General features: G+C 45.8%; 1 protein-coding gene across 3 annotated transcripts in view; it reads right to left on the minus strand.

Moving 5' to 3' along the window:
* Window positions 1-14,870, minus strand: part of KCNJ16 (potassium voltage-gated channel subfamily J member 16) — a 37,140-nt gene that overhangs the window by 15,082 nt on the left and 7,188 nt on the right. The window contains exons 1-2 of one of the 3 annotated variants that reach the window (XM_017812110.1): window positions 9,219-9,295; window positions 7,982-8,081 (exon numbers count right to left, since the gene is read on the minus strand). The exons of 1 other annotated variant lie outside the window; for it this stretch is intronic. The gene's annotated coding sequence lies outside the window, so the exon portion shown is untranslated. Of the gene's footprint in view, window positions 1-7,981; window positions 8,082-9,218; window positions 9,296-14,870 lie in introns of those variants that run through there. One more of the 3 variants, XM_017812109.1, reaches the window with a different exon arrangement.

Genomic DNA, 14,870 nt, shown 5'->3' on the forward strand with positions numbered 1-14,870 from the left:
CAGCAACACTTTCTAAGAAATGAGGGCTTTGTGAAACCTCCTTTTCTTTCCCTCTCTTTTTTTTTTTTTTTTTTATTTTTTTTCTGGTCGCAGATTTGGCGGAATGCTTTGTTTCCATGTTGCTGCTCGACTCCGCCGGGTTCTGTAGGAAATTCGGGAGTGGGGTCACTCTGTCACAGGTGACTTTCAACTCCTTGAGGAGCAGATGGTTGAACCTCTGTGCATCCACCCTCCTCAGCTGTCCCAGCACAGCTCCACGTGGTTCCTCTGGAACCCAGGAGTTGTTTCCTCAGCCCTCACACTCAGCATGGTGCCGACCACTCCTGCTTCCAGCTGTCACTCCCCTTCCAAGTTCAGAGCTCTCATTTACAGGATCTTGGTGTTTTGCAAGTCAGATGATTGAAATGATGTTGAAGTGGAAAATCATGTGTATCTGAGAGTTTGGGATGTATACTTAGGGGTATTATTTTTTACCTCAGTGTGTGGGTTGCATAACTTCATGTCTGGGCTCCTGGAGCTGTTCCACAGCTTATTCCTGATCACCTGAGGGAGTATCTGGGCACAGCAATTCAATTTTAAGATATATGATGACAGGAAGAATCTCCTTTAAAACCTTGTCTCTTCTCCCCTACCTTTAAAACATCACTAGACAAGTTAATCTTTCCTCTAAAAATGGAAACATTCATCCTAAATCAAAGTTGAGTTTAATTAATGCCAGTGCCTGCTCTTCAGTGGTGGCCCAGATCAAATATTTAATGGGGGGAGCTTTATTCATCATCTATGACTCCATTTACAAACTTCTCCTCTCCACTCTATCCAAAATCAGACAGGTTTAGTGCTTCATTCTTAAGATCCTTCTCAGTATTTTCACCAATATTTGACACCCTGGTGAGTCATTACCAAGAGCCCATTCTTTTGGAGCAATCTATCACCCCTCTATCAGCATTTCTCACATCTAATCCTACTATTTTTCCATGTCTTCTCACTCAGAATTGTCTTTTGGGCATATTCTGAGTTCTCAGAGGTAACTGAAGGTAGTTTTTTTCCTTGCTGTGTTCTTGCTTTCCTGTGCACATGCCATTAATTGCAGAGACACTGGAAATGGCTTTCACAATCTGCCTCACACAGTTTAAAAAGAGACTTTTCATGATGCTGAAAACCCTTAAACCTTGCCCTTTACTTCATTTCTGTTGACGACTACTACTGTTTTTAATGCAATTTCCTATTTTCTTTATTTTTGTACCCGTGTTTCAATCTCTGTATGTCAAATCTGGTTTGTCAGTAAATCTCAAACTTCTCCCCCAGGGCCCCCATGGAATGGACCCTTCAATCACAGGCAGTTCCTTCAGCTTCTGAAGGGCTTGAGAGGAATCCCAGCTCAGGCACGTGGGATAAGGACATCCTGAGAGCTGAAATACCGGGGTTAAATCTAAGAAAAACAGTCATGCACATATTTTGTTTAACTGGAAGCACTAATAAGAATTAGTATAAGCCTGTTGCAAATCTTCCTGAGGCTGGAGCCAGAGAGGAAAAATACTTGTTGAAGGCTTTGCCATGAACCACTGGAGGAATGCAACAGGCTGGTGTCTCAGTCCCACCATAATGAATTTATCAGCAAATCCCTCGGCTGCCTCAGGGGTAATTAATACATTATTTTTTTCCTTCAAAATATCAATCTGTTTCCAAAAATGGTAGTACTTATTTAAAAAAAAAACAACTCACACACATATATAAAGATACATAAGTATTAAAAAAACCCCACAAATACACACATATAATATATATAGATATAAATATTATATATATATATATATAAATAAATGTAAATGTTGTCCTTAATTAAAAAATTGAATTTAAGGAATTTTTTCAAATAGGAGTTTTGTCTTCCAGTGACCTGCAGAGAGGGTGTCTGTGTTTCCCTCATGGTCTGTGACCTGGGCCTCTGTGGTTGCCCTTTGTGTGGAATATTTTCACTCAGCACTACTGAGTGAAGGAGCTACTTAGGGAGGTTCAGCTCGTTCCAAGATGTTTGTCAAGAACCTGCTCAGTCAGCCGTGTTTTTCCTGTTTCGCTTCTCGAAGGCAAACACTGCGAACAAGCAGCAGATCTTATCGAGGCCGTGTTAACAAAAATACATCAAATAAAAATCTGCTACATTACAAATGTCAACACTCCAGAAACGAAGATATCTAGGCTGCAGTAGGGTTGATTTTATTGCCAAAGCAATTGCCATGTTTTGAGAAACAGCTTTGCTCTTTTGCCTCGTAGGTGCTGCGAACCCATGAAATAAAAGTCTCATTTATTACACTTTAACTTTACAGGGGTGCTGTCGTCAGAGACAAGAGCATGACTAAAGAGAATGTCACTCTGCTTTGAAATTTACCTCCACTGCCCCCTGATCCACTCCAAATTAGCTGGGAGTTGTATAAATGATTGGTCAACAAAATTAAAATTAAGCTCAAAAGCAATATCCACAGCCTGAGTGGGAGATGTTTTATCCTGTATTTTCCCTGGGTCATTTTCAGTTCTGTTTTTACTGATCAAAACCGAGTTAAAGCGTCGCTTTTAAATCCACCGAGCCAGAGTTGTTCGAAAAGTCAAAGGTGATTAACTAAAGCTCAAATCACCACCAAAGGCCTGACGAGCCCCGGATCACGAGCTCGGCCCGGTGGCATTCCTCCCTCCTCGGGAACATTCCGTATGGTGCTAAGCCATGGGCACCCCCTAAGGAACAGATCCTGGGGGGATGAAGCCTGTGAAAAGCACGGAGCGGTGTTTCCCACAGAAAAAAAAATAACCAAACATGTAAAACAAGCCCCACCACTTGGGTGTCTTTAGTTTGGGGGCAACCGCGACGCTGCTGAGGCTCGGGGGAGAAAGTGCGGGTAGAGGAGAGTAAAAAGTGACCTCAAAGGTCCTGGCAGGGAGCCAGGAGTGCTGTAACAATGGGAAAGAGCTCAGAGAGCAGGAATGTCCACGGGAAGGAGCGGGGATGGATGTCCAGCCCTCGTGGGCGCTGCAGAGGTGAAGTTACGTCCCGGTGCCGGCGGCACAAACATGGTGTGCGAGGTCTGACAGCCAGAGACGGGCTGTGTTTGTGTTCAGGGACTGTGAGTGGGTTCCAGCAACGGCCTGACGTGGGTTGGGAATTATGATATTACACCACTGGTTTGGTTCTCGGGGTGTTTTTCAAATCAGGGCCCGGGATCTCTTTGTTCCCCCGTGTAAAACGCGGCTCTGAGGTCACTCCCTGCCTTGGCTGTTTATGAACGTCCTCACAAAACTCAGAGCCCATTTCCCATTGAGGAAGACAAGAAGCAGGTCGTGTCATTGTCTGGCTCGATTGTTCTCCACAACTAATTGCCAGGAGAGGAACAGTTACGGGTTTGGAGCTTTATTGTTGTAAAAGCAACAATGAAAGGATGTGCATGGCACCAGCCACACCATTGAGAAAAATCTGCTTTTCGTATTAAAACCAAATGAATGAGAGTGATCTGCGTCTGTTTGACAGGAAAATTGGTGAAAGGTTCACAGGGCACCCACCTGTGATGAGTGTTAAGGGCCATTTCTGCTGTTGTGTCACCAGAATAGGTGACTCTGGGTTTCTATGTGTGACAGAGGTCCCTGGTGACACCCCAAGCCTTCTGTGCTTTTGGCTTCAGGGTGGAGGAGCAGATTTTGGTGCCCTGAATTGCCATTTCCTTAAAGCTTCAGGCAACATACCCTCCTGTCCTGCTTCTATGCATTGTTGCCCCGAGCTGTGGCTGCATTTTCTTAGCTCAGACAGAACTCTGGGATCCTTCAGAATAAAAGGATCATTATTGCAGCAGTTGGAAAAGTGTCAGCAGAAGGGATGAAATATTGTCCCGTGCCCTTGCCACACTGAACAGGGAATCTTTTCTTCCAGTGTTAGTTTAGGACTTAATCCTGCAAGGTCTTGTCTGTCAGCAAATACAATCAGGTTTAAGAGCATGAATAACCATCCTGGAAATCACTGGAAACTATTTGGTTAGTATAAAATTAAGCAAGTGAGGAAGTTCTCCAATGGACTTGGACCAGTGCACTCAGCACCCTGCAGAAACAAGCCTTTAGTTCTTAGAACCATTTATTGTGTCCAGAACAGCCACTCATTAGGGCTTTGTGCAGAGAGGTTGAATTTCACTCACTTGGAAGATATTCCCTCTAACCCCCCCCTGAGACACACAGGCTCTGGTTGATTTGGAAAACAAAATGATTAATGGCATTTTACAAGTTTTTCCACTAAACAGATTTCAGTTGAAAGTCTGTCACAAGCTAAAGAACTCGCAGGAATAGTGTCAATCTGATGTCACAGTGGCAATAAATCCTATTGTACTGGATTACATTTTTACCCATTAAAATGCTCTGACCTATTGTCATCCAAGTGGAACCACATTCCACTGGCTGCTCAAAAGGTTCTGATTTCAATCCCGATTGTTGCCAGGGCAACTGCACCTCCATCCAAAACTCTGCTGCACCAATCACTTAACTCCATTTGAACAGAGATAAAGCAAAGCACTAATTATTTGCTCCCATTGAAAAAGTCTAAATCAAATCTTTCTGAGACCTGAATAACAGAAGCTGTTTGAGGGTTACTCGGGTTTTTTTTGCATAAGGCACCAATTGCCTCATTTCTTCGCAGAATAAGTAGCTGTGGCAACAAAATACCATGAAAAAAATTCATATTCTTAGTCTATCCAAAGCAGGAGTGCACTAGAAATCTCACCACAGGCCACTCCTGGAAAGAGTTCTCTCTCAGTTGTGGAAAACTAAAAGGATTTTCATTAATAGTCAAACAGCTGCTTAAGGTTTGCGAGTGGAAATAGAAATACTTGAATTTTTCCACTGAGATTTCTGGTGGAAAGTAGCCTGTGTTTTATGGCATCTCCTTTTATGAAGTGAACATCACCTCCATTGTTGGGATTTGTCTCGCTCTGAGCTGTCTCTGAGTGGGACAAAGCCAGTCAGAAAATGTGCATTGTCTTCATTTCACACTGCTCAGTGAACCCCTGACTTGGTTTTCCCTTGAGGTGCAGGAAAACTTGTCTGAAAAATGGCTGTTCACTGAAATTGCCCCTTTTCACTTTGTTTCCCAGACTTGATTTTTATCAAATGTCAATTCTTAGATCTTCTCAGGGAAGTATAGACCTACTCTCCCCTACCACGACTGCACAGAGAAACCCAAAATTCAATGGCTCCTTAGCTGAATCTTTCCACAGGAAATTAAGGGCTGAAACACTCTCCACTCCTCCAATTCTCCAACCCAATGTGTCACCACAAATAACATTTGAGTAGTTGAGGATTATTCTACCCTGTCTGCACTCTCAAAACAGGAATTTAACTGCTTTAAAAAGAGGAACCAGACAACAAAAATGAACAGTTCCCTGTGAAATGCAGCACAGTGACTTCTTGAGTTACAGCATGTGCAGACAGGATGGACAACCAGTCTGCTTTTACACTGGATGAAAAGATGAAGAATCAGATCACGCTCTTAACCCAATTTAAATAGCAAACAGAAGCCTGAGGTTGTATTTGTTTGTTTTCCTCCTTTGTATTTATCATACGGCTGTTAAATTGCACAACAAGTTCCTGGAAAGGGGTGTTCTGTTACCAAGCTTTTCACCAAAAGCTTGTGGTGAGAATACTGGTGACTAATAAAAGAAAGAGGGCAAATCATCATCCACTCTAGAGGATCTTAGTCACCAGAGAACACTGAGCACGGTGAATTAGCAGAAACTTTCTGAGTGTGAAGAATTTTCCAACTGAACTTTCCCAGAGCTATGCAGAACCTCTTCTGGCAGAAGGGCTTCTCAGATTTTAAACTTTTTTCCTCTGGTAACATGCCCTTTGCAAAAGTTTTTTTCTTCAGAAACAGTTTCCTGGAGAAATGATCAATACACCAATCCCTGCTCTTGCTGTCTCCAGAGTGACACATAGAGAATGAAGCAAGTGCATCACAATGCCTGCCCTTGGCTCAAAAATGCCCATCAGCATTGTAGAATGTGCCAAGGAGGTGCCCCAAGCCTTCTTGGCATTGCTTTAAGTCATGGAGAGAGAAGAGAAGAGAAGAGAAGAGAAGAGAAGAGAAGAGAAGAGAAGAGAAGAGAAGAGAAGAGAAGAGAAGAGAAGAGAAGAGAAAGCAAAAAGATGCAGAAGTGCTGTGAGATTAGTCAATGAAGTCTTTGCAGATCATGAAAGTTACAGGATTTTCCTCCTTTCCTTCCTTCAGTGACTGATTTCTGTTACTGTAACCAGGAGTAGGAAAGTTTATCCCCACCAAAACTGGAGTATTCACTTCCTTTTCTCCATCTTTTGGAAAAGCACTTCCCTCTCCACTCTGGCTCTAGCAGGAAAGCTCATAATAATACTACAAAACCCACTGTCTGTAAAAGAATTTCTTCTGTGTATTAAAAGCTTAGAGTCTCACTCTGTGCCACCACTCCCTCAGGGAATGAGTCAGGGGTCATAGGGAACACCAGCACGACGCTCCCAATGACCACAGCCCCAGAGGAGAGGGAAGTGATGGAACACCAGGGCACTGCCAACTTTTTTGTCTGGACAGACCCCCTCACAGACCACCCCTCTCTAGTCTGGATCCTCTCTGTCCTCTTCCCAGGCTCACAGCTCTGTGCTGGTCCCTGCCACGGGAGCAGAGCTTTGATCCAAAACCACGGCACAGGCACCAGCGTTTGAGGAAGTTTGACAGCAAGGAGGATGCAGGATTGTGTAACCAAACCCCTGGCAAACACATTCCAACCCATTCAGGGAGCAACATGGCAGCTGTATTGTCTTTCTCTGCCATCTTTCAGCTTGTCCTGTCTGGCAGGTTGGTGTTACCAGACAGGTCATCTTTAACAGGCACACCTTGGCTGCAGGAGTGAAAACCCCGAATATACGGCAAGGGAAGGAAATCCAGTCCACCACTCTGCCTCCTACACCACCTTCTCAGAGCCTCAGCCGACTCACAAAGGTATTACAGAGTTTTCAGAGCAGCTTCAAATGTTTGCTCAGGATTTGGAAACGCAGAAACAGGGGGATTTCTGAGGTGGATGAACAGGATTCTTCCTCTCTCACCTTTGTTTGTGGATTTTCGTGGCGCACCAAGGGTCAGAATCTCTCAGCAGATTCTTTGTGCACATTCACACAGGTCCTCATGCAGACACTCAGATTTAACAAAACTGTGCCTATTCTTGTGTTTTAGGCCTTCACTCCCAGGCTCTCTCTACCACAATCGTTCCAACAAATTGGTTGCTCAGAGCAGGCTCCCAAGGCAGGCTCTGGGGCACAGCGATTCTTCTGACTCACCCTCATTTCAGCCAGCCTTTCTCACAGTCTGCAACCCTCAATTTCCCTGGGATGAGCTCAAAGTGCTGCTCTGCCCTCCTGACTCAGGAATTCGGCAGGGCAGGTTTGCTGCACCTTGGCTTTGCACCTCCCCTGCTAATGACAAGTTGCTAAAACCCCTCCAGAAACGCACAGAAAGGAGAAGAGGAACTGCCAGGTTGGATCAGCCCCACAGTCTCTGTGGTCCCACGTCCCATCCCCACCAGTGGCTGACACCAAATCCTCCAGGAAAAGGCGTGAGAGCTGCAATTGGCAGCTTTGGAAGGAATTCCCTCCTCTAACAAGTTCTTCCCCCGATCTGCAGTAATTAGAGGCTTCAGCCCTGAAATCACACAGCTTAATATCCTCCCCAAACAAGCACCAGAGCTCTGCCTCTTTTTAATATTCAAATGAACACCAACTCTCCTTCTGAATTTCAGACCCAGAAACTGTGTTTGCAAACAACTATAACAAGCTGCCAGGTTACACGCAAAACACCCTTCCAGTTAAACAAGGTAAGCAGTTGATTCCCACACAGGTCGCTGAGCTAGTTTATAGCTCTCTAAGGTAACAGAATTTCTGTTTACACACAACAGACACAGAGAAAAGTGCAATTAAGGAAGTGAGAAATGGCCTTTACCTTAGTGCCTGCTGAGGTCTGAAAGAATCTCTGCTTCACTCCCTCCTTTCCTTTTCTCTGTCTCTCTCTCTTGCATGGCTGGACTGACAGGTTGGCAGAGCTGAGGAGGACAGGTTGGGTTTGTTTTTTTTAGGCACAACTCCTCCCCCTCTCAAAGAGAAGGAAAAAAAAAAAAAGAAAAAAATAAAGCAAGACTGGGAAAAGTTCACAGAAAATCCCATCCTTTCAGCACATCAGAACTGAGGTGAGAAACATGCTACTTTTGGGAGCCCAGCAGTTTTCCAACTGTTTTTCTCCAAAAGGCTCAAGGTCTACTTTGCAATAGGTATGAAGCAACCAAAGGCTTTACACCAGGAACTAACTTGACCCTGAGTTTTTCCCATTTCCCTGATAACTGATCCAACAGCCCCTTTAAGGCAGCCTTGACAAGAGGATTTTTGCACAAGTGGAAAGGCCTTTTTGCAGGCAGCACAAATATCTTTGGGCTTTGGGTTTTATCCCTGCATCCCACCACCGCTGTGTGTAATAAGAGTCACCAGATGTCTGAAGTCCTCATTTTCCCCCCAGAAGCCCTCAGGTGCTGCCAACCTGCACTCCCAGCAGAAAGCAGGTGATTTTAAACTCCTGTTCTGCTCCATCCTCTGAGCTGGTTGCACAGAGAGCAGCTCACCTTCTGTCCCTATCACTTGAGGTGTGAGAGGAATCCCAGAGCTGGGGGAGGTTTTTAGCAGACCACTCTGGCCACAGAAACGAGGTCAGAGGGAAAAGAGGTGGATGCAGCACAGGGCACATTATCCATGTGTGCTTCCACTTCCACGGGTGTTCTGGCCCACCTGGACATTCCTGGGAACTGATCTGCTACCAAGTGTTTGAATGGACCCTGTCAGAGATGCAGAGATCTCACCCCGGGCTTTTCAAAGAGGGTTTTCAGATCAGGGCTGTGACAAATGAACTTTCCCTGCTCCTAATTCTGTGCACGGCTGCTGCTCCTGCCCGTGCCCTCCTGGCTTTGCTTCTGGGCACTCCTGGCACAATCATTTGTTAATAAATGTCAAGAAAGAGGAGCCAAGAGGTTGGTGGCTGGTCCTGAAATATCTTTTATCCTCCCACTTCCCTGCAATCTACCAACAGAATTGCCAGGCAAGTCTTTCATTCTCTGCTGCTTTTCTTAAGTTGGCAGTTTGGGCACAAATCTGCAATTTCCATGTTCTCTGCAGAGTAGCTGCCTCTCCCTCACCCGCTGTTTCAAGCAAACAAATACAAATATACAGTAGACTAATTGCTGCCATCTGCATAAATTTGCATCCCAGACTCCTTGGATAGAATCCTGTCTCCTCTGGGTCGGACTTGCAGCTGGGCTGTAACAATGAAGGTTCAGAGACTTCGTTTACCTTCGTCACAGGGCTGGAGTTCTAACCCCCCCTGTAACAGCTCTTCAAAGCCAAAAGTGTTCCAAAACTTTTGGAAAAAACACCCAGCCAGTTTAAATTAAAATTACAGTGAGCTAGATCAGAGGTGAATTCAGTGGGTATCACACAAAATCAGTAGGACATCATATCTAAAAATGTCCAGTTCCACCTCTTGCAAGCTCAGCTTTATCTCCTCTGCCAGGGGAGGGCCATGTCCGTCTATCCCAGGACTGATCTCCATTCCCTGTCTCCTGCAGAATGCATTTGCTTTCTGCCTCTTTTATCAGGCAACTGCTCTCAGTCGTGTTCAGCTCCCTACTTAAGATCTCCAGAGAGATAACGTGAATGCTCCAGTGGAACGAGTTACCTGAATCCAGACAAAACTGGCTCAGACCAGTCCCAAAATCCAGTGATAATGAACTGGAGCTGCACCACCACTGCCTGCCCAGGGAGTCTGAAGTGAGAAACTGTTCTTACACACATCAGGTTTCTGCCTTGACTTCTGCTGCAGATGGGATGGGAGAAGAATGCAGAGCATTAAGCACACACCAGTCTCAGGGTCACCCTATCAAAGGGAGATTCACTGGCAGAGAGATCCAGCTGCAGTTTGCTTTGGCATTTATTTATAGCAATCTTCTCAGTCCTCCCTCAGAATTATGAGCCTGGACATCCACACTGGCCGAATCTTTAAGATCTTTTAGACTCAAAGGGGTTTATTCTCTTTATTGACTCACATTGCCTGCCCCAGCACCAAAAGAGAACATCAAAACCATGCCCAGCACGATGCTCTTGCTTTACCTGTGGCACATTCTCCCTCATGGCCACGTTCCTCAGCTTCTCCCCTTCTCCAGGACCCCACAGGAGAGTCAGCCCATGGGGGGGAATATGCCAGAGGAATATGCCAATCTCCAGCTTTAGCTTCCTGCCCAGTCCCAGTCCAAGCCTGGAGCAGGATGGGTTTGTGTGTCAGGGCTGTGTCTGCCCTGGGAGCTAAAGGTGCATCAAACCAAGAGCTGGCCCTCAGTTCTCAGCAAACACAGTTGCTACAAGAGCTTAAAACCAGTCAATAAATGCACTTCAATTAAACACTACAATGAGGTCAGATTTCTTGTTTTTCCTGTTTAACCAGCAAGTTTCGAGGCAGCCCAGTAATGAACCCTTGGAGCAGAGCTCATTACACCATCAGAAAGGTTGCAAAATTGCATACAACTCTGGTTTATTGTGCTCAATTAGGTACACTCCCTAAAATCTAAAAAAAAAAAAAAAAAGGGGGGAGGAAGGAATGTGTCTCATAATGTAGGAACTTAGTCCAAAATGTCTTGATACTAATGACAAGATTCCCATGGCTTTCAATCGACTGTGGATCAATACAGGTAAGATAAAGCTGAGATTTTCATGTCACTCCAGTATTTCCCGTGGATTTGCAAGTGGATCTGCATGTCCTGATTCCCTGGCCTGCCTTGAAAACATCTCCCTCAATGCCCTCAAACCTCCTTTGTCACCAGCTGGGCAGACCCCACTCCCACTGGAGCCACCTCTGCACTGCAAAGGGAGAAAGGGAAACAAAACCCCCACAGTTCAGCTCCAGTGGTTATTTCTTGGGGGTGTGGATCCCCCAAGCCACCCTGATCCACATCCTCACCTCAAACCCAGCAGCCACATGCACAGCCCGGGCTGCCTTTCTCGCTGAGTCCATTGCTCTGAATTTCCACCCATTCCAAGTCCAAACTGGTTTTTTTATTGCCTGTAAACTGCAGGTGCTGAAGGTTTGACAGGGCAGGGAGAAAGCCCTGCAGAGAAGAGAAGCAAATGGGGCAAGGTGTGGTATCTTCAGCTCTTACAGGCTGGTGGTCCCATGAAAATCAACGCCAAAATTCCTCTTGGGGCGCACAGATAAACCATGTGGGTGTCACAGACCCTCTGAGAGGTCCTTCAGGCTCTTGGGAGCAACAGGAGGGCTCCAGTCCTTTTCCATGTGCTGTTGCCCAGGGAGAATGGTTCGGTCTGGGGACTGAATAATTCACCAAGAAATCAGCTGGCCAGTGTGGAAATCATTTTAACTGAACTGAGCCCTCAGGTATTACATTAACTGGATCTCTAGGGAAGGATGTGGATTATTGCAGCTGAATAGAGCCCTTATTTATCAGATGGAAAAGGTTAATGTCATTTCCTTTCCTCTCCTCCATGGTTTTTTCTTACCACATCCCCATTTATGGACAGCATGAGGTGCAGACAGTGGAGGAACATGTGCTGGATGGTTTAAATGACCAGAGCTGTTACTTTAGGCAGAGAGGGGGGGTTAAGAAATTAAGATTTCTGCTGGTTTCCTGGGGAGAGTTACAGGGCTAGGAAACATAAAACACTGAAGAAAGGAAATGGGTTGTGGAGCACCTGGTCTTTGATTTGACATCCAAGGGGACCTAACTGAAGGAGGGAATTTTTGCATTCTCCTCTACTGTGTGTGCATAATAAGAACCAGGATCAAACTAATCTAATATTCTCATTTCATACTTTATAAAGCAAGAGTGCATTAAGAAAGGTCATTTTTTTTTACTCCTTAACGAAGTTTAAATACAGTTAAATTAAGTTCTACTAATAAAGAGCCTATGCTTTTTTTCTAATTTGCCTCTGGAGTCTCAAGAGCTGTTGACCTGAAGATAAATATCAGAGCAGTTCAGCCATCTATTATGGGCTCTGTTAATGATGTCAACAAGTTAATTCTAATGCCTGTTAAGGAGAAAATTTCTATGCCACACAGACTAAGAGCAGTGAAAGCTTGGACTAAGAGAAAAAAGCTCTTTTTTGTGGTAAAAGACTCAAGACACCCCAGCATATCTCCCTGTCTCTGGCACAGTGTATCCTTAGGTAGGGGAGATCCTCCTCCTGTACTAACCAAGATGGACCTAAACCAGTGTCTGTTGGCAGAGTTCAAGAGAAGGACAAGGACTTCTGGCCATCTGGGAATTTAAGGATGCCAGGACCTGGCCCCCTGTATGGCAGCCAAGAAAGGTGAGCGTGGAATTTGTGTCGGGTTCTGATCACAGCTCTTGGTTCCTCTCGGTGTTACAGGAACTCTGAGCACCCAACAGCAGTGTCAGGCAGATTTCTCCTTGCCTTGCTGTAAATCAGGGATGGTTTGGGCTCCTCACCACCCTCTTGTTCCCAGATCCACCAGCAGAACTGAGCTCCGTGCCAGGCCCTGTAAGAAAAGACCTGGATACCCCTGTTGGTCTCTGACTGCACAGAACCACAGGATGGGAAGTGCTCTGAGGTCCAGCTGCTTTCCTTCTCCTGAATCCTCTTCTATGCTGGAGCAAAACTTGGGCATGCACTTTTCCATGGAAAGAAATCCAGACTGAAGGGACAATGAGGGTCAGGACTTCTGGGTGATTCTGAGGTCGCCTTTCCGGCCCCAGCTTTCCATCTGTGACCTGAGTCAGTGGCATTGCCTTACCTTGCAAAGGTGTCTTGAGGACAAAAAATCAATATTTAGGGGCAATACAGCGGGGATGGCTAATTCCAGCTCTGAATTAAATGGGGAGAGAGATGCCCATTGACTTATGTGGGATTTAGAATGAGCCCTTACTCATTTCCATCAGCCCCTGAACAGCCATCTGAGGACAGCAGGGACTAACTATTAATACTTTGGGGGTTAAACAATCAGCATCTAAGTTATAATGGAGTAAATTAATGTATGTAGCCAAGGCAACCACACTGTGACTCCTCAGCTGGCTTCTTGGAATATTTGCAGAGTATGAAAAGAAAGGGCTGAGTGCATCTGTTCTCTTTTTTTTTTTTTCCCTTGCCCATAAAGGAACAGTTTTCCTGGACAACCAAGCACCAAGACATTACAGCAAATAGTCTTTCACATAAGGCCAACCTTGGCTTTGTTATAATTGCTATGTAAATATAATCCCTCTCATCAATTAAATGCTGCTCTCCAAGGCTGGAACATTATACATGTTCATCGGGATGGAATCCCTGTCAATTCAGTTTGCTGCCTCAGTATTCATGTGCATTAGCCTTGGAAAAGAGAATGTGATTGCTTGAATAAATTCAGCCCCTACCTCCTGCATCCCTGGATCAGTTGACAGCATCAGTCTGACTGTAACATGGGCTCAGAAATGTGTTGCCATGGAAATCCTAAATATTCAGTCCTTGGCAGGGGAATTCAAATGGGATCCTTGATAAATAGAAATAGCCCAGCCTTTGCTAACCACAGAGCTGGCCCCTTGGTCCTAAAGGTGTCACCGAGAATCAGAAAGTTTGGGGTTTTTCCAAAGTATTTGAAGAAGAAAAAAAATCTGAATTTTCACTCACATTTGTACTTTAGTGAGTCAGGAAACCTCTCCCAGAGCCTCCCATTGCACGAGTACAGTCTCTCCAGTAGTGTTGCACTATTTTTGAGCTGTCTGGATCCAGCCAGTCCCACGGGCCAGAGGGTAACTGTTAATGGGCTCTGAACACTCAGGTATTGCTGCTCCTGCCCTCAGGGTGACCTGTGCTTTCTGTCCCTGCACACCCCCCGGGCCCAGCCAGCCCATGACCCCTTGTTTTATGGTTATTGTCCTGTGTGACTGAACATTCGGAATAATTCAGCCCAGCCCTGTGGCTTTGCTGTTCCCTGGGCAGAGCTGTGAACTTTACAACCCCAAATACAACCCCGAAAGAGGTTTCCCTGCAGGGCAGAATCCAGCAGCTGTTCAACAACACCCAACACCCCCCTGCAGCAGTTCAGCACCCGGAGGAACGTGTGTCCCACCTCATTAAGCTCCGGGCAATTCAGGCTGGACACCAAGTCTATGCTCTGTGTTGGTAAAGCAGCTCAACAGCCCATTACTGGGGGCACTGGGCACCGCTGGCAGACTTCAAATCTCAGTATTTTCTGCAAGGGAGGAGAACCTCAGTTCTGTGGAGCACTGTGGGCATTGTCCATAGACACTGAGGTGCTGGACTCCAAAGAAGAGCAGCAGAGATGGGGAAGGGTCTGGAGCACAGGTGCTATGAGATGGGGCTGAGGAGCTCAGGGGGCTCACCCTGGAGAAAAGGAGGCTCTGGGGGGACCTTCTGACTCTCTACAACTCCCTGACAGGAGGGTGGAGAGAGATGGGGATCCACCTCTTCTCCCAAGTAACAAGTGATAGGACAAAAGGAAACAGCCTCAAGTCATCCAGGGGAGGTTTAGACTGGATATTAGGAGGCATTTCCCCGAAAAAACACATTGCCCAGCCCTGGCACAGGCTGCCCAGTGGAGTCCCCATCCCTGGAGGGATTGAAAAGCAGTGTGGGTGTGACATTGGGGACACATGTGGTGGCCTTGGCGATGTTGGGGTCATGCTGGAATCGACGACCTTAAAGGTCTTTCCCAACCTCAGCGACGCCGTGACTCTGTAGTAAAACAAGCCTTGGGGCAGGAACACTGCTTTGGACAAGTTTTCTTCCAGAAAATGCTGTGGAAGCGCTTGGGCATCTTCTCCCTT

This window comes from Lepidothrix coronata, unplaced genomic scaffold, assembly GCF_001604755.1.
Source record: "Lepidothrix coronata isolate B3197 unplaced genomic scaffold, Lepidothrix_coronata-1.0 Scaffold34, whole genome shotgun sequence".
NCBI classification, from domain to species: domain Eukaryota; kingdom Metazoa; phylum Chordata; class Aves; order Passeriformes; family Pipridae; genus Lepidothrix; species Lepidothrix coronata.